We start from the raw sequence: 18,085 nt of genomic DNA on the forward strand, positions 1-18,085 counted from the left end.
TAATTAATCTCCTGGTGTGTATGAAGTACAGCTGAGCCACTGTCAGCCTGATGAGCGTTACAAATATTTGTAAAGCCCTTTGAGTCTGCAGGATGGCAAGTATTATGAATAGTGGAGGGGGAGGGGGAGGAATCATATTAAAAGGAATACAAAAATTAACTGGTGGGAGTGTCTAAAATGCACGTGACTGGAATTAGTGGGTGTTTCTCTTAGCTAAATTTAGGCCAGTATATGAACTTCCCCCCTACAAACCATTACAGACACTGGTTGAAAAAAAAAAAAAAAAAAAAGCTAGCTGATGTGCATGGAGAGGTCAGGGTAGACTTGTATCCAGAAGGAGAGGCAAACTCAGGCAACTGCTCCCTGGAAGTTCTCCTTTGTGTAAAATGACCCTATCTGTGTGCGCGTCCTGTTGCGAAAGAGAGGCGGGGCCTGATAGACACGATTAGTACATTTCCTGTGCTGCCAAGGAGTACAGCAGCTGCACACCACTGAAGAGCTTGGCAGGGAAAATAGGCTCTGCAGAATCGGTGTCATTATTTACTGAGCGCGGGGGACTTCCTTTTCACGTGTGATCCGCTTTCATGGACTAACCGAGGCAGGAACCAACCGAGGAACGCCTGTGTTTTTAGCAGCCTTTAGCAGCACCAAGTTGGTGAAACTTACTAGGCAGGCTCCAGGGCTGCTCCTGGGTGAGTCTCGTTTCCTGTGCTGCTCTCGGCTGTGCACCGATCTTCCTTGTGTGCTGCCGTCATTGTGTCACTCTCTCTTAGGTGCTGTTGTTTCCTGGTCTTCGGCTCTTTACCGGCGTGGCTCTTTACAGTCGTTCTCACCAGCTAATTTCTCCCTGGGCTTTTTCTAAGAGTGATTCTCGTTCGTAGACCGGAGCAGGAGCAGCCCGATTGTTAACGCTACACCCAGCCTTCTGGTTGTAAGTCTTTCCTTCCTCTCTCTTGGGGATTTAGACAATGAATGAGAATGTTCTCTCTCGTTAGTCTGCAGAGCCTGTCGGGACTCAGTCCTATTGGGTTCCGGGAAGGGGGCGGGCACTCACACGGTTCATGTACATTAGCCTCAAATTTTGTAGTTGATCATGTTCGCCGGGGTGGGTTCGAAGAGCCCACGTGGAATTTATTTGTCACATAGTGAGAGAGTGTGTGCATGAGTCTGTCTTAGTTTATACCTTCACCTAAATAGGCGAGAGAAGAGATCTGCATAAAACTTCTAAAATGCTGAGCAGATTGAGGCTCAAGAGAAAAGAAGCTCAAGACGACAACCTTGAGAGGCTTCTCTGGGAGTTAAAGTTGTAGCAGGGCTTGCCTATGGTGGTTGAGATGCAATTAGTTCAACATGGGAGAAAGGTTTCAGACTAGCAGCCCTGTTAGTCTGTATTCACAAAAAGAAAAGGAGTACTAGTGGCACCTTAGAGCCTAAACAATTTATGGGAGAAAGTTTCCTGTAATCGTACCGTCGTTATTTAAGAAACAGGTCTGCCTGCACTGTGAATACCCTTTAAACCATCCACGTTGAATTCTACAAGTCGTTTAATAATGATTTATTGAACTGATGGGGATGCTCTCACAACAGTTTCTTTTAGTGTCTCTTCCCCCCTCCTTTCCACACGCACACAATTTTCTCAAAGCTCATAACAATGCAATTAAAGGGCATTGGTATATTGTATTATCTCATGGCTTCAATTGCAGCCTTCCCAGATGAGTAAAGCTCTGATCCTGCAACAGACTCCTGATGGAGCTCAATCGAAATCACCAGCCTATTTTGGCTTCTGTTAACAGTAATTAAAATGTGTCTGGGATTCCTATATCACCCAACTGCAAAGTTGTTAGATCTGATATTGCTAATCAGGATCCAACTGAGCCAGTACTTGAATGAGGAAGATAAGATGCTGCAGGAGGTGGTGGCATCGGTACACAGTTAACACTCTTCCCTCTGGTTCAATAACAAAATACTGCTAAGATGAGTTTGGATGAACTATCTTCCAGATGAATCAGAAAGTGGAGGTCCTGTCCACTTGAGGCCATTAAAAGGGCATCTTGCAGCAGTAGAATTAACATGTTCAGGTCCAATTGCAGTTTAATCAATTGCATTCTAACTAGCCCTTCCCCCTGCAATTTCAACTGAATATGCTATTACAGAGCACTGTTTAACAGTTGCTTTGTTCCACCTGGAGAGGTGAGTTGAGTAATACTCCTTCTTTAGACCTTGGTTACATGGGAAAGGGCCTTTTGGTATAACCAAAGGGTGTAAATGTAAACCTCTGTAGTTATGTTGGAATAACCTCTCTCTCCCATTATAGTATGAGTGCCCGCCCCCCTTTTATTTTTTTTAGTCTTCATTAAGGAAGGGAGAACATAGAATCATCATAGAATATCAGGGTTGGAAGGGACCTCAGGAGGTCATCTAGTCCAACCCCCTGCTCAAAAGCAGGACCCATCCCCAATTAAATCATCCCAGCTAGGGCTTTGTCAAGCCTGACCTTAAAAACTTCTAAGGAAGGAGATTCCACCACCTCCCTAGGCAACGCATTCCAGTGTTTCACCACCCTCCTAGTGAAAAAGTTTTTCCTAATATCCAACCTAAACCTCCCCCACTGCAACTTGAGACCATAACTCCTTGTCCTGTCCTCTTCTACCACTGAGAATAGTCTAGAACCATCCTCTCTGGAACCACCTCTCAGGTAGTTGAAAGCAGCTATCAAATCCCCCCTCATTCTTCTCTTCCGCAGACTAAACAATCCCAGTTCCCTCAGCCTCTCCTCATAAGTCATGTGTTCCAGACCCCTAATCATTTTTGTTGTCCTTCGCTGGACTCTTTCCAATTTATCCACATCCTTCTTGTAGTGTGGGGCCCAAAACTGGACACAGTACTCCAGATGAGGCCTCACCAACGTCGAATAAAGGGGGACGATCATGTCCCTCGATCTGCTGGCTATGCCCCTACTTATACATCCCAAAACGCCATTGGCCTTCTTGGCAACCAGGGCACACTGCTGACTCAGGAGTACTTGTGGCACCTCAGAGACTAACAAATTTATTAGAAAAGCTTTTGTGGGCTACAGCCCACTTCATCGGATGCACAGAATGGAACATATAGTAAGAAGATATATACACACATACATATAAGTTGAAAGTTACCATACAAACTGTGAGAGGCTAATTAGTTAAGATGAGCTATTATCAGCAGGCAAAAAAAAATTTTGTAGTGATAATCAAGATGGCACATTTCGACAGTTGACAAGAAGGTGTGAGGATACTTAACTTAGGGAAATAGATTCAATAAGTGTAATGACCCAGCCATTCCCACTCTCTATTCAAACCCAAGTTAATGGTATCTAGTTTGCATATTAATTCAAGCTCAGCAGTTTCTCCTTGGGGTCTGTTTCTGAAGCTTTTCAGTTGCAAAATTGCCACCCTTAAATCTTTTACTGAGTGGCTAGACAGGTTGAAGTGTTCTCCTACTGGTTTTTAAACGTTATGATTCCTGATGTCGTCTTTTGCGTAGAGACTGTCTGGTTTGGCCAATATACTTGGCAGAGGGGCATTGCTGGCACATGATGGCACATATCACATTAGTAGATGTGCAGGTGAACGAGCCTCTGATGGCATGACTAATGTGATGAGGTCCTATGATGGTGTCACTTGAATAAATATGTGGACAGAGTTGGCATTGGGCTTTGTTGGAAGGATAGGTTCCTGGGTTAGTGTTTTTGTTGGGTGGTGTGTGGTTGCTGGAGAGTATTTCTTTCAGGTCGGGCGGGGGGCGGTCTGTAAACAAGGAGTGTCCTGTCTCCCAAGATCTCTGAGAGTGAGGGATCATTTTTCAGGATAGGTTGTAAATCTTTGATGATGGAGAGGTTTTAGTTGGGGGGCCGAAGGTGACAGCTAGTGGCGTTCTGTTACTTTCTTTGTTGGGCCTGTCCTGTAGTAGGTGACTTCGGGGTACTTTTCTGGCTCTGTCAATCTGTTTTTTTTTTTTTCATTTCAGCAGGTGGGTATTGTAGTTTTAAGAACGCTTGATAGAGATCTTGTAGGTGTTTGTCTCTGTCTGAGGGATTGGAGCAAATGCGGTTGTATTTTAGAGCTTGGCTGTAGACAATGAACCATGTGGTGTGTCCTGGATGGAAGCTGGAGGTATGTAGGTAAGTATAGCGGTCAGTAGGTTTCCGGTTTAAGATAAACTCAGTAAAGTAACTCATACCATAAGTGCCCACATGAGAGCCATTCTAGTGTAACTGCAGAATTGGTGTAACTGGTAAAACTTTCCTATGTAGACAAGGAGTAGTAGAACTTTACTATCTTCAAAGTGCTGTGTGAACATGCCTAATCTAAGATTAAAGTTAAGCACATATTTAAGCACCTTGTTGATTCAATTGACTCCATTTGGAATCCTTCATGATGCTTATTTATTATTTTTATTACTATAGCACAGGGGTGGGCAAACTACAGCCTGGGGGCTGTATCTGGCCCTTCAGACGTGGGGGGCTTGCCCCACTCCACGCGTGCCATGGCCGCATGCAGCTCCTGGAAGCAGCGGCACGTCCCTGCTCTGGCCCCAAGCACCACTCTCGCTGTTTCCATTGGCCAGGAACCATGGGCAATGGGAGCTGCAGGGGTGGTACCTGCCGACAGGACAGCGCACAGAACCACCTGGCCACGCCTCCACGTAGGAGACTGGGACATGCTGCTGCTTCCGGGAGGTGCTTGAAGTAAGAGCTGCCTGGAGTCTACCCCTAACCCCCTCCCATGCCCCTCACTCTCTGCCCCAGCCCTGATCCCCCTCTGAACTCCTCGGTCCTAGCCTGGAGCACCCTCCTGCACCCCCAGCCCCTCATCCCCACCCCAGAGCCCACACCCTCAGCCGGAGCCCTTGCCCTCCCCCAACCCCCTGCCCCAGCCCAGAGCCCCTTCCTGCACCCTGAACTCCTCATTTCCAGCCCCACCCCAGATCCTGCACCCCCAGCTGGCAGCCTCACCCACTCCCACATCCCAAACCTATTTCGTGAGCATTCATGGCCCTCCATACAATTTCCCTACCCAGATGTGGTCCTCGGGCCAAAACATTTGCCCACCCCTGCTATAGCAACTAGGAGCCTCAGGCATGGACCAGGACCCCAGTGTGCTAGGTGCTGTACAGAAACAACCAAAAAGGCTGTCCATGTTGCAAAGAAGAAAAAATACTGTAAATAAAAGCTTGCACTCTGGTGGTGGGGGTGGGTAGGAGGGAGGGGATGGACAGTCAGGCCTTAGTGTCTCATGGGAGGGAAAAATTGATTCAGCACTGTAACATCTAGGCACTCTGCAACTCTTGTTTAAGTGATTAAAACTGGCAGTGCCTTAAAGCGATGAATATCTAAGAAAAATAATGAAAGCACAGAGTGTTTCTTGGAGATACAAAGTCACTCCTAAGCATTTATTTAGAGATGCAGCCTTTGGCTATCAGCACCAACCACTTGTGAATCCCCAGGCCGGGTCCAGTATTGATAGTGTGATCGTTACTAGTTCTAAGTAGCTAAGCATACAGACTAGCTTCAAGCGCTTGTGCATGGATGAGTGTGTGTGTCATTCTTGCTGTTTGTGTGAAGTTGGAGTTCTGTGTGGGGGAATTGTGGGAAAGCGTGGGCTGGGAATTTTAATCCATTCTGGGCCTCCTAATTGGGATAAAATGTGGCTGACCTTGTGGGGAGGAAGAGTGCTGCTGTTTTGTATTTTAACTCCTCTCTGTTGTCTTTAAAAACACATATCCAGGGCCCTTGCTGTCTCAGATTGGTGTTCTGTGATGTAGGGTTATCAACTCTGAAGAGAGTGTCTCGTGGGTGTGGTGTGTCAACCTAGTAATGGTATTAAAAGAAGCTCAGTTATTTTCATCTTGAGCAAACTATGCTGAAAACAACAGCAATGCTTTCCTAAGAAAATAGGAACACAACTTATTTTTTATTGAAACAGCATTTTCTTCTAAAGAACGGAACTTGTGTTTTAAAAATCTGGAAACAAATGTTTATAGCAGCATTGTTGTGGTGGTTCAGTGAGTAGTTTGAAGTACTTTATAAGTTTTCATTTTTTAAAACTAAGCCTGGAAACTTCCTGCGGGGTAGACATTGTATTATCTCATCTTAGGGTATGTCTGCACTACCCGCCGGATCACCAGGCGGCAATCCATCCAGCGGGGATTGATTTATCGCGACTAGACTAGACACGATAAATCGACCCCCGAGCGCTCTCCCCTTGACTCTTGGACTCCAGCACTGCAAGAGGTGCAGGCAGAGTCGATGGGGGAGCAGCAGCAGTTGACTCACCATGGTGAAGACACCACGGTAAGTTGATCCAAGTATGTTGACTTCAGCTACGTTGTTCACGTAGCTGAAGTTGTGTAACTTAGATTGATTTTCTCCCCCCACCCCTGTGTAGACCAGGGCTTACAGAGGAGGTGGCAGAAGCTCCTGGTGCCTGAATGCTGTACTCAAGATTCTGCAGCAAGTCAGTGGTGGAAATGTGAATCGAATCCAGGGGCCTGATTCTAGGTTACTCCCTGCTAGGGTTGCCAACCCTCCAGGATTGCCCTGGAGTCTCCAGGAATTAAGATTAATCTTTAATTAAAGATAATATCATGTAATGAAATCTCGAGGAATACATCCAACCAAAATTGGCAACCCTATTCCCTGCCTTTGCTTGAGGCAGGAATGAGAGTGGGCAAAGGTGGCTTAAAGTCACCTTTGAGCTCTTTATACTCTGGGGCTATGCAGTTGTCTGCCAAGCCCCTAATGAAAGTCAGAGCAAACTTGATACTGCTCTGTTCATGCTCTGCTTCCCATGGCCCCTGAAAAACTCAGAATAACTCCCCCCAGTTTAGGGTAGATTGGGATGGGAACAAGGTCATAAATCAGTACTGTCAAGGGGTCCGTTTGTGTGGGAGGTGACCACTCTAAGGCATCTTTCTGTGGCCAAAGAAGCATAATGCTAGACCAGACATCAATTTAGAGCATCTTCTCTGGGACTGAAGATTACAACTTTGCTGTGTTTTAATATAAGTCTGTAGCACAGGTATTTGGGATGCAGGAAGTTAAATAGCACACTTGCAGTGAATGAGCAATTGGGCAGCTACTCTTTTTAAGCAGTAGCTCAGTATGTAGTGATGTTGATGTGTTCCTTTAAGGGTGGTTAAATGTGGTCCATGGAGCCTTGAAAGGGGAGCAGTAGCCATCCTTTTTTCTGCAATCGCAGGGTAAAGATGACAAGGATTTTATTGCTTGGAGCCTTGACCACAGCAAACCTTTCCTATTCATCTATCAGGTTTTGCCTGAACAGCCTCAGGTGTTGCAAAGTTTGAGAACCCTTAGTTAGAACAGGTTGACTTTGTGTATGGTTCTGTGTTGTCTGGTTTTTGTCTTCAGTGTGAACTCTGCATGGTTTGAATGTTGGTCTCTGTTAGATCCTCTACTTTGTAACTGAACTCTTCTGCCACCAAACCACAGTTGGCGGGGGGGTAGATCAAAATGTGTGGTTTGTATACTTCTGGAACAACTAAGCTTTTTTTGCTCAGAGCCAAGAATGTGTCTACCCACAAGCTTATTTTCATGCCATCCTTCTGTGCATTGTAGGTTTTCTGGGCCAATACGTCTCAAAAAAAGGAGACTATGGTACCGTGCTCTCTGCTGGCATAAATTATGTGTTTAAGAGTACTTAACAGTGTATAATTCATTGATGCTGTGTTTACCTCTTTGTGACAAGTTGTTTCTGTGGAACCACTTTAGTGTGAGTTGTGTATATTCTTATCTATTGCTTCAGTTTTTATTATGAGGGGACACCTACTGGCCCTCTGACCTTCCGATCAGAACAAATAGACATACGCATGTGTTTTTTTGCTCTCTCAGCCCATAAAGGTAGAACAAGAGGCCTCCCTTGGAAAGCATCTGCCTCCATCAGTGCAGGCTCGATATTCTTCCACGTCCTCGTTTGCTATTGCTAGAACAGAACTGTTGGCAGATAAGTTGCTACGGATCATCCCAGGTTTTATAAGCCCACCTGGGTACGTTGAGTACTGCTGGATTTCAACAACTAGGGATAGCTGTGCTGCATGGGCAGGATGCCAAGGGATGACTGCTCCTCTCCTGCTCTTCATCAGCTGCTCCTGCTGAGGATGAGTCAAATGGAGGGAGCGTAGCAGCATGTGAGCTCTTCAGGTAATTTGATCTGGCCAAAGTGAGGATTTATCCGTCTCAAAGCTGGAAGCTCTCATCAGAGGGAACTTCAGGAGATGAGACTATTTTCTAGGAGTTTCAGTTATCAGTGTATTTATTACTCAAACTCTTTTGGCTCTTATCGACCTGACCTTATTTACAGCATCACCACTCGGAAAAAGCTCCAAATGGCTGCTCTGTGTAGGGGGAAAACAAGCCTCATTCTGCTTGATTGACTCATCATTTCAGCATTGCACCTGCATCTCACTGTCCAAATATACAACATATAGTTGGAAAATGAAGTTCAGATACAGCCCCAAGATGAAATGGCTCCAACACCTGTGCTTCCAGCAGGAAATGGAAACAAATAGCACTCCCTGTGTTTCCTATGCATTCGGAAGGCCCATGGTAGAACCCAGCTAGCAAGGTCTTCTTTTTCTTTTGGTTTCCTGCCCGCAGCCCTCCCTCTTTATCTTCCTCTTTCAGAAGCAAATAAGTGCTCTGTGCTGGGAATGAAGCTCATGCTGCCAAAAAAACTGTGAATTCCCCCTTCTGATCAGCCTCTCCACAACCAAACATTGTTTCTGCTTGGAGAACAGCTTCTGTCCATCCTCATCCTTGAAGTGTCAAGGGCTGGAGCTTTTGGCAAAGCAGTGACTATTAGGTCGTCCTCGCCGTTTAATTACGGACTGAAAAGCCAGAGGCAAAGGTTTAAAGGTTCTATGTCTGATTCCTCTCATTGTTAACAGTAGGCATCTTGGAACTATTCCTCCAGTCACTCCAGGCATATTATTATTTGACTAAATGTCTCTGTCTTGCCTGTCTGATTTTGTGACTGAGAATATAAGTAAATAACGAATAATGGTAAAAATCTCTTTTGGTAAGAGCCTGATCCAAAGACCATTAAAGTTGGTTGGCAGTTTTGCTTCAACAATCATGGGCTTTGGCTCAGGCCCTAGCTGAGTCTAATTAAAAAATGGATTGATGGTGGACTGAATAGGGATTGGTACCATGGTCCTTTTAGTAGTTCATGTAGGGCTGCCAGCTTTCCAATTTTTCAAAACCAGACACTACAGATCCTGTTGCCTGCTCCACACTCCCCCGGGACTCGCCTGCAGAGAGGAGCTGGGAGGAACTGACGCGGCACTTACCTGCCCAATTGGGGCACGGCAGGGTGGAGAGGGGGGTGTCAGTCTCAAAGTGAGGGGCCGGGGCAGTCGTGGCATGGCAGGGGTGAGGAACTGGGGCAATCAGGGTGGAGGGGGGTCTGTTTCCAGAGTGAAGGGCGGGAGAGAGCTGGGGTTTCAGGAAGTTGAGAAGACGGTACCTACCTCCTCTGCGGGAGCCGGTTCCGAAGCTTCTCTCCAGTCCAGCAGTAGCTGCTCTTCCTAACCTCCTGTGGTAAACAGACTTTTGATGTCTAGTCAGCAGTACTGACCAGAAACTGCCTGGGTCCCGTTTGGACCAGACTTTCTGGTTGAAAACTGGACAACACTAAGTTCATGCCTTTTCAAATGTGCAGTTTTCTGTGCCAGATTAAATACTTAATATCCTGTTTTTCCTAAATAATAGATGGGGTTTTATAGGTGTGGTGGGGTGTTTTTTGTTTTTGCTTTTTCTTTTTTAAAGTAACTTCTAAAGCAATAGGAAGTAGAATGAAGCACTACAGCTCTTCCCATTGGGGCAGCTGAATGCTGTGAATTATAGGAGAAGCACAATTATTTTTAATTATTTTTTTGGTCTGCTCTTGTCTTGATGCATATAATTAATTCTAAAAGCCAAAGCCTGACACCAGAAGCACCTGCGAGAGAAACTGGAAAATGGCATCACTTTGCCCAAGGTGCTGAACTTTGCATCTGAAGAAATGGAGTTTTTACCCATGAAAGCTTATGTTCAAATAAATCTGTTAGTCTTAAAGGTGCCACCGGACTCCTTGTTGTTTTTGTGGATACAGACTAACACGGCTTCTCCCCCCCCCCCCCGATACTTGCTGTGTGACAGTGTTTTTGCTGCTTGCCAAGGCATGTAGCTGATCTTCTTCATGCCCACTTTCTGTCTCTGACACCTGGCTGTTAAATTGTATTAGAGGAAGCAGTTAACCTCCAGGCAGGTCAGAGAATAGCCATGAAATCTTCACACAGACAGCATAATGATACTTACAGCTAGTGAATGGAAAAACAATAGCATAGAGTGGAAGTAGGATTACTGAAGGAACTGTCTAATTTGGAGCTACCACTTGGAAGTCTCATGTCGCAAGAGTAGGGTTAGACATTATACAGTATCAGTGAAATGCAGCTAGCTCTTAGAGGTCCCAGTTAGATGCTCTCCTCTGCCCATGAGGTACTGCTCAACAATGAGGGAAAGGGACTCTTGGGACTGGGGGTGGGGGGAAAAGGAGCCCTTGTCTTTCCAAAAGTCAGGACTTCAATTTTTAAGATCTCTTAAGACAGAAATGCTCTGCCTCTCATGCTTTCACAACTGGGCTGTACTTCCTTTGTCACCAGATATATCACCAGCCTGTCAGGACAGTAGTTTCAGCTGTCACTTCTCACTTTAAGGATGCTTGAAAAAAGAATTACCTCTCTGTTACAGGTACTGACTAGAAAGTTTTTATGTTGTAATTCATCCTTTGTGCCTTTCAAATGATTACAGATATGGGAGCGTCTCTCTTCTCACAATGGGTGACAAATATATAAGGCAAAATCTGCGTTTAAAGGAGCTCTGACATTCTTATCGAAATTGCTTTCCTGCCTTCATCAGTAGGAGGTAGGCTGTTGTTTCTTGGCATACTTCACAAGAGGTGGAAAGCTTGTCCTGATTCCCTGGGGAGAATAGGGAGTCCTAGTGAAACAATTGACAAAGTTTCTCATGACCCCGTCCCCACCCTTTGTGTGTGTTTGGGGGAGGGGGAGAAGAGCGAGACTGTCTGTCTGCCAGCTGTATCAGACTAGAGCAGCTTGTTTTTTGTCTTGCAGTGATGGGCCCTGAATAAACCTGGTCACCACACACATCTCCTCAAACTTGTGTGTCTTTCACAGTGCACGCTGGCTCACTTTATCTTGCCATTGGGGATATCCTGCATGACCAGCCAAAATTTTGCTCTTAGCTCAGCTGCGTGAGTTGTTCAGAAGCTGAGAATATGCCTTTTGGTCACTCTTTCTCATGGTCTCCACTGCTTTGTGTTTCAGGGCTCTCCTTGCTAGTTCTCTTTCAAAAGTCTTTCAAGCCCATCTCTTTATCAGAAAGGCTCAGTTGATAGGCAGAATAATTACCACATAGAGTTGTTGAGCTGTCTAAATGGCCACAAAGAGCCATTTTCTTTGTGATCCATGTGCTTAACTCTCATGAATTGCACGTAAAACAAGGTCCTTTCTGAGTGAGTTTTGAGTGCAACTCGGGACATACATTCGTTTGCAACCAGCTCTGAAATTTAAGCTTTGAATGGGCCAGAAACCTTATATGATTTGCTGAAATGGAAAGATCTTTGTCTTACAAGACAAAAATAAAATCAAACTCTTTCAGTGATGGAGCCCCACATGTCCCAGTAATATGGACATTACCTGGCAGATTATACTAAACAAATCACAAATGTAGCTGGCATTACATAGAAAAATGCATCCGTTTCTTGTCACAAGGTAGCTGATATTGGAAGAGGTTTTCTTTCTTAAATTTTGAAATTAACAGTATCCTGTTAACTTGTTACAATAGTAGGTTAAAAAACTTCTCAGTTTGAAGCACAATCCTTGGCCTGCCAAGGGCACAGTGTGTGACACAGACCCAAAATGAGAAATGTTTAAATAAATTAAAAAACAAAATCAGCAAACTTCAATGCTGCAAGATTCATTCCTTCTGTGTAAATAACAGTATTGAAAGTTGCATGTAAATAACCATAAATTGTAAAAGACAAGAGGATGCCAGTTAGTGTGGCATGTAGGTAACTTGGAGACTAAAATGAGTGGCATCCATTGACAAGGACAGTGAGGTATGGTTAACAGTGTTGGGCTTTTTAAAATTGGTGTTCCTTTAAAATTGGCAAAGAAAACTGCTCACTTCCTTCCTTGACTCCTTTAAAATACGAGACTTTATTGTACAATTCAACTAAAATCTTTAATATATTAAACAAAGAACCCCATCTCCTTCTTCCTGAAACTGAGACAGTCGGAAAAACTGGGCTCCCTCAACTGCCAAGTGCACATGGCTTTCTTGTTTATGGTCTTAACCTTCCTGTTTTCTTGTGCTGAAAGTTCAGTATCTGAATAAACAATATGTGATTCAGTGCAATGTGCAGACGCCTACCTTCCAGTGATTTACCACCATCCCTCTCATTTAACAGCCAGAAGGGTGTGGCTTTTAACCTAGCATCTGATAGTTCAGGCTGCCTTTTTATATAAGAACCTTGAGTTCTCTGAGAGCGTTGTCAGTGCTCAAAAGTACAAATAAAAAGTCACTTACAGCATGGCCGGGCACTGTCCTTTGGCCACACAGCTCAGTCAGTGCAACTCTGGACAAATCGCCATTGTTCTTCCAGGCCTGAGGATAGAGATACAGAAATACTTAATTTGGCTGACCTTTTTGTTACATATTAAAGGTTTGGAGCCAAATTCTGTTCTCATTATAGTGTAAATTGAGGGTATCACAGACTTTAAATGACCATACACTTGTGCAAATCTGGCATACCTGAGAACAGAACTTGGTGCCTGATGTTTCCCTTGCTTCTCACCTACTCTGGACTTAAACTCACTTCTTCTCCATTCTTCTGAGATGTGCCGCTATCTTGGACATCCTGTGTTTTCAGTCACACTTTCTATTAAGAGTATTGCCAACTCCAAACATGGAAGAATCATGGGACTAACTTAAAAATAGCAAGACTTAAAAATATTTTGGGATGGCTTTTATTTGCCTTTTGGCTTCTGATCCTTTCTGGCTCATGATTTTCAAGATTTTCTCCACAGCTACAAATTCTAGAAACTTTTTTTTCTTTAAACAAAACTGAGATCCTTTGCTTAAAGCCCCGGTTCCTGCCAAATATTGTGTGACTTGCAATTAAAATGGACCACAGAGAATGTATTGGAAGATTCATCTGGAGGGAAGGAAAAGGGATCTCCACTGGACATGCCTGAGCTCAGCCCAATCCTTGAGAACATCAAACCGATCCAGAGAAGAGGCACGCAATCCCTGCAGTGGGGACTCATTGTTAGAGAATGGACAATACATTCTGCAGGTGACAAAAGAACAGCAGGACTCTGTGCAGTCTCTTAAAGGTTGGATGGGATTTTGAAGACTTCAATCAAGGATCCATTTGGCTATACATATTATTACAAAAGGTGTTGCCTCAGAAGACACTTCAGGGGTCTTGTAAGAGAGTTGAAGGAGGGGGAAATACAGATGATCTTCTCAAAGTTTCTTCCTGTTACAAGAGCAAGAGAAGACAGGCAACAGAAGATATTGGAGATAAGCATTGTAGAATAGAGGGTTTCTGTTTTGTGGAATATGGGGCCACCTTCTATATGGAGAAGATGATTTATGCTTGGACTGTGTGGGTTTGAAAGGTGTAGCTTTAACTCGTCAGATGCCAAGTAACCTTTGTTTTAAAAATATTTAGTTTGGAGAAAGAAGAAATGCTAGGCCAGCTCTTCTTAGCTGTTGCCAACTTAAGAGTGGCTTCCACTATTTAATCACAAGCTTTCTTTTACCTACTTTAGGGGACACCAAAATCAAGACCAAGCAAAATAATCACAATTAGTAACCAGGGCTATTTTATTAAAGAAAGGAAAAGGAAACATTTAAAAACACATGAGACACTAGTTACTTTGGTTTTTGTTTATGAAGAGGAGTGCACACCTCAGAGGTGCTCACTCTCAAGGGTGTAACCTCTGTTAAAAACTCTCCACAGACCCGCATACAGAAGAGATTGTAACCAAAGTATATTGTTTCCCAAAATTATTGTGAATCCATTCTTTAGTATATCCTTAGATACCGAGGAATGTTTATATGGGCAACAGAACTTCATTTCAGGGTAGATGGACCTGTTTGGTCATTAATGTCTAACCACTCAGCTTAAAGTTGGCAAAGTAAGCAATCTTAATTACATCAACCAAAGTGAATACTTAAATCAGTTGCTTAGAAGCCTTTTAAGGAGCTGTCTTGGGACAGGCAAATTAGCCAGTATTAGGAATCATACATCCGATTAAATTCCATTATTCCTCCGCTCTACTCACTTTTCCACGAATACATTATCTAACCACTTGGTGATTAACAGGAGTAACTGTCTTTTTAAGTTACAACAGCATTTCAAAATTCCAACAGTTACCACAGGAGTTTTAAATCTAATCTACTGGCAGTGCCTTAAGTAACTTCCTCTCCCCAATCCATGTTGAAAGTGTGTGTGTTTTTTTTTTTTTTTTTTTTTTTGTGTGTGTGTGTGTGTGTGTGTGTGTAGTTTTTTTTTTTGTTTGGGTTGGTTTTGTCTTGAGTGTTCTGTTTTTCTTGTCTGTGGCAACTTGCCTGTAGAAATGGACAGGATGTTCTGTGAAGTGCTTCCTGTTACTGTGCTTAGACAGCATATGAGTGTAGGATGCTCACTTCAGAGTCTTTTTATATATATAATAATATATAAAATACCTTTTTCTTATTTTAATGAAATTATAGGAAAACCTATCTGTTTCATGCTCGTTTAGATTCAAATTGATTGCTGTCACTCTGTTTGCTTAGGTGACACTTTCAGCTCCTGAATATACAATCTGTTTAATGCAGTGGTTCTTAACCTTTACTGCAGCCTGCATCCCTTTGGTTCTCAAAATATGTTCTCGCACCCCTTATCAAAAATTGTTGAAGTAGGTCAGTTCTTTAAACCTAGATATATTTTTGTTTGTATATTACAGTAATAGTTAAAAATGTATAATGTTAATAAATACATAGGTTTGATGAAACAAAGGAGTTGTACTTATGTGCGGGTGCTTAATTTGTGTTTTCGATGATTTACCTTCTAAAAAAATCTGGCGTATCTCACACCCCGATAGGGTGCGTGCACCCCAGGTTACAAACCACTGGTTTAATGAATATGCAACGTTTCTTTAATTGCTTCCATTCTTCTTGTGGCAGGAAAGCTTTTTTTTTAATCCAGTACACTTTCCGACTTTTATTTTATTTTTTTATTAGAGTTTGACAGGAAATTCTGGTTTTGAAAGATCCAGAGATTCCTGTTTTTCTGCATGAGGCCAACTGAGCTGACTGCCTCAGGTGCCAGACTGTGGGGGGGACACCACTAGGACCCAGAGTGTAGAAAATTGTCTTCTGCTGGTGCATATGTATTCTCTCTGCTTTAGATATACAGAGATGGTGGAGTGCTGTGCTGGAGGAAGGAGGGCACAAGAGACTTAACAGGCAGGCAGGAGAAAAGGTTAGAGGGAATAACACAAAGCACCAGGAGCTGCAGGGGGAGAGAGGAGAAGGAGCCTCTTATGTACCTCTCTAGCACCCCAGGAGCCTGGACGATTAACACCAGCTTTTCAGGGAGCTTCCTGTTTCCTGCTGTTTCCCTGAACCCACCTGAGGAGAACAGGCAGTCAGCTGAAGTAGTAAGAACAAATTAGGCCCTTAAGACGCTGATCTCTTCCCTCACTCAGGCCCTGCTACCAGCCTGCTTATTTTTCCCCTTCAATTGCATGTTGAGAGCCACTCTAGCTGGCCCAGAACAGCAGTCATGAGTGAAAAAAGAAAATGCCCCTCTGGGGCAGCATTAAGAAAAAGAAAGCAAGCAAAGGAAGCTTTCCTATCCAAGCAGGAAGGAGCTCTCCTGAGATACATAGCCACAAATGTTCACGGTGAGCCTTCCAGCCCTGGTGAGGAGATGCCAGATCTTCCAGTTAGTCAGAGTGCAGGTGACCTGGCAGCTACTGCAGCATCCATATCTCCATCTCAAATGGATGTAACCATGCACATTCCTGAAGAAAAGTGTAGATCAGAGAAGAGTGTGGTGGAGGCACAAGAAACAGCTGCTGCTGAGTTTAGTTCCTTAAGTGTAGATGATCCAGGACTTTGGACCCACTTGAGCAGGAGCCTGAGGGACTTCCTTGTACTGCATAGGACACAGCAAGTGAAAAGCTTCATGTTCCCCAAAGACAATGAAAATAGACATTTCCATCCAACACATTACTGGTGTGAAATCCCCAATGGTGACAAAGTGGAGAGGCCATGGCTTATGTACTCAAAAACCCAGAATGCCGCATAGTGTTTTTGTTGCAAACTCTTCCAGTTTAATGTTCCAGCCACATTGGGTTCTACAGGAACAAAGGACTGGAAAAATCTGGCTAGAAATCTGGCATGCCATGAGAAGGCAGCAAATCACCAGAGAGCATTCCATAGGTGGAAAGAGCTCGAGATGAGACTAAGGTTAAAGGCCACCATAAATGATCAGCATCAAGAGAAGATTGCATCAGAGTCTCTTTATTGGCAAAAAGTTCTGACAAGGCTCATTGCCATTGTGAGAATGCTTGCTACCCAAAACCTAGCACTGCATGGCACTTCAGATCAGCTGTATGTGCCAAACAATGCAAACATCCTTAAAATTGTGGTGCTGATGGCTGAGTTTGATGCTGTACTCCAGGAGCATTTAAGAAGAGTCACCACCCAAGAAATGTACACACACCACTACGTTGGAAAAACAATTCAAAATGAGAACCTACAGTTACTAGCAACAAAAGTCAAACAGAAGACTGTGGAAGATCTGAAGTCAGCAAGATGTTGTTCTGGACTGCACACCTGACATCAGCCATATGGAACAAATGACTCTAATGGTGCATTTTGTAACAACAACAGAACTAGTGAAAATGTCCCTGCAATGGTGCCTGTCAGAGAGCATTTTGTAGAATTTATTGACATTGATGATCCTACAGGAACTGATATGACAAATGTGCTTCTTAAAAAGCTTGAAGATATGGGAATTGCGATAGCTGACATGAGAGGTCAGGGCTATAATAATGGTGTCAACATGAGGGGAAAGAACAGAGGAGTGCAGACATTGATCTGAGAGTTAAACCCTCAAGCTTTTTTTGTCCCATGCCGTTCTCATTCATTGAACTTGGTGGTCAGTGATGCAGCATCACCTTCTAGTGAGGCTGCTGAATTTTTTAATGTAATCCAAAGCATCTGTGTATTTTTCTCTGCATCAACTCATCGATGGCAAATTTTGAAGCGACATCTGGGAACATCCTCTCTGACACGGAAACCACTGAGTGGCACACGACGGGAAAGTCGAGTAGAGGCAATAAAGCCTATCAAACACCAAACTGGGAAGAGAGATGATGCCATAGTTGCCATTATGGAGGATAATGCTAGGAGAGGAACTGTTCGTAGGAGAACAGTGGCAGAGGGAAATAGAATCACCAGAAACATACATAACTTCAAATTTCTGTGTGGCTTAGGGTTGTGGCATGACATAAATGTTGTAAGCAAGAGACTCCAAGGTGTTCACCTTGATATATCTGGAGCAATGGAACAACTGGACAAAGCAAAGTCTTATCTACAGTCTTACCGGTCAGATGAGGGATTTCAAAACATTCTGAAGAGTGCACAGAAGTTGGCAGAGGAACTTCACACTGAAGCTATTTTCCCACCCATTCAAGAATACAAGAGTCAGAGGAGGAGAAGAAGAAGAAATTTTGATTACAAGGCACGGGATAATCCCATAAGAGACCCCAAACAACAATTCAAAGTTGAATTCTTTAACCAGGTGCTAGATTGTGCAATACAGTCAGTTGAACATATCATGCAGCTCAAGGAACATAGCAGTGTATTTGGGGTGCTGTATGATGATCCAAAACTCCTCACTATACCTGAAGAAGACCTACCCCAGCAATGCAGGGCACTAGAGACAGTGTTAACACAAACATGCGC

The 18,085-nt window shown here is 43.8% G+C and overlaps 1 protein-coding gene across 6 annotated transcripts in view; it reads left to right on the forward strand.

Annotated features, from left to right (window-relative positions):
* The first annotated feature begins 323 nt into the window (after nucleotides 1-323).
* Nucleotides 324-18,085, forward strand: part of TSPAN14 (tetraspanin 14) — a 79,049-nt gene continuing 61,287 nt past the window's right edge. For 2 of the 6 annotated variants that reach the window (XM_073353281.2, XM_073353285.2), the window contains exon 1: nucleotides 700-931. The gene's annotated coding sequence lies outside the window, so the exon portion shown is untranslated. The other 4 variants (XM_073353279.2, XM_073353283.2, XM_073353284.2 and 1 more) reach the window with 4 other exon arrangements.

This window comes from Lepidochelys kempii, chromosome 7 (genome assembly GCF_965140285.1).
Source record: "Lepidochelys kempii isolate rLepKem1 chromosome 7, rLepKem1.hap1, whole genome shotgun sequence".
In the NCBI taxonomy this organism is placed as follows: domain Eukaryota; kingdom Metazoa; phylum Chordata; order Testudines; family Cheloniidae; genus Lepidochelys; species Lepidochelys kempii.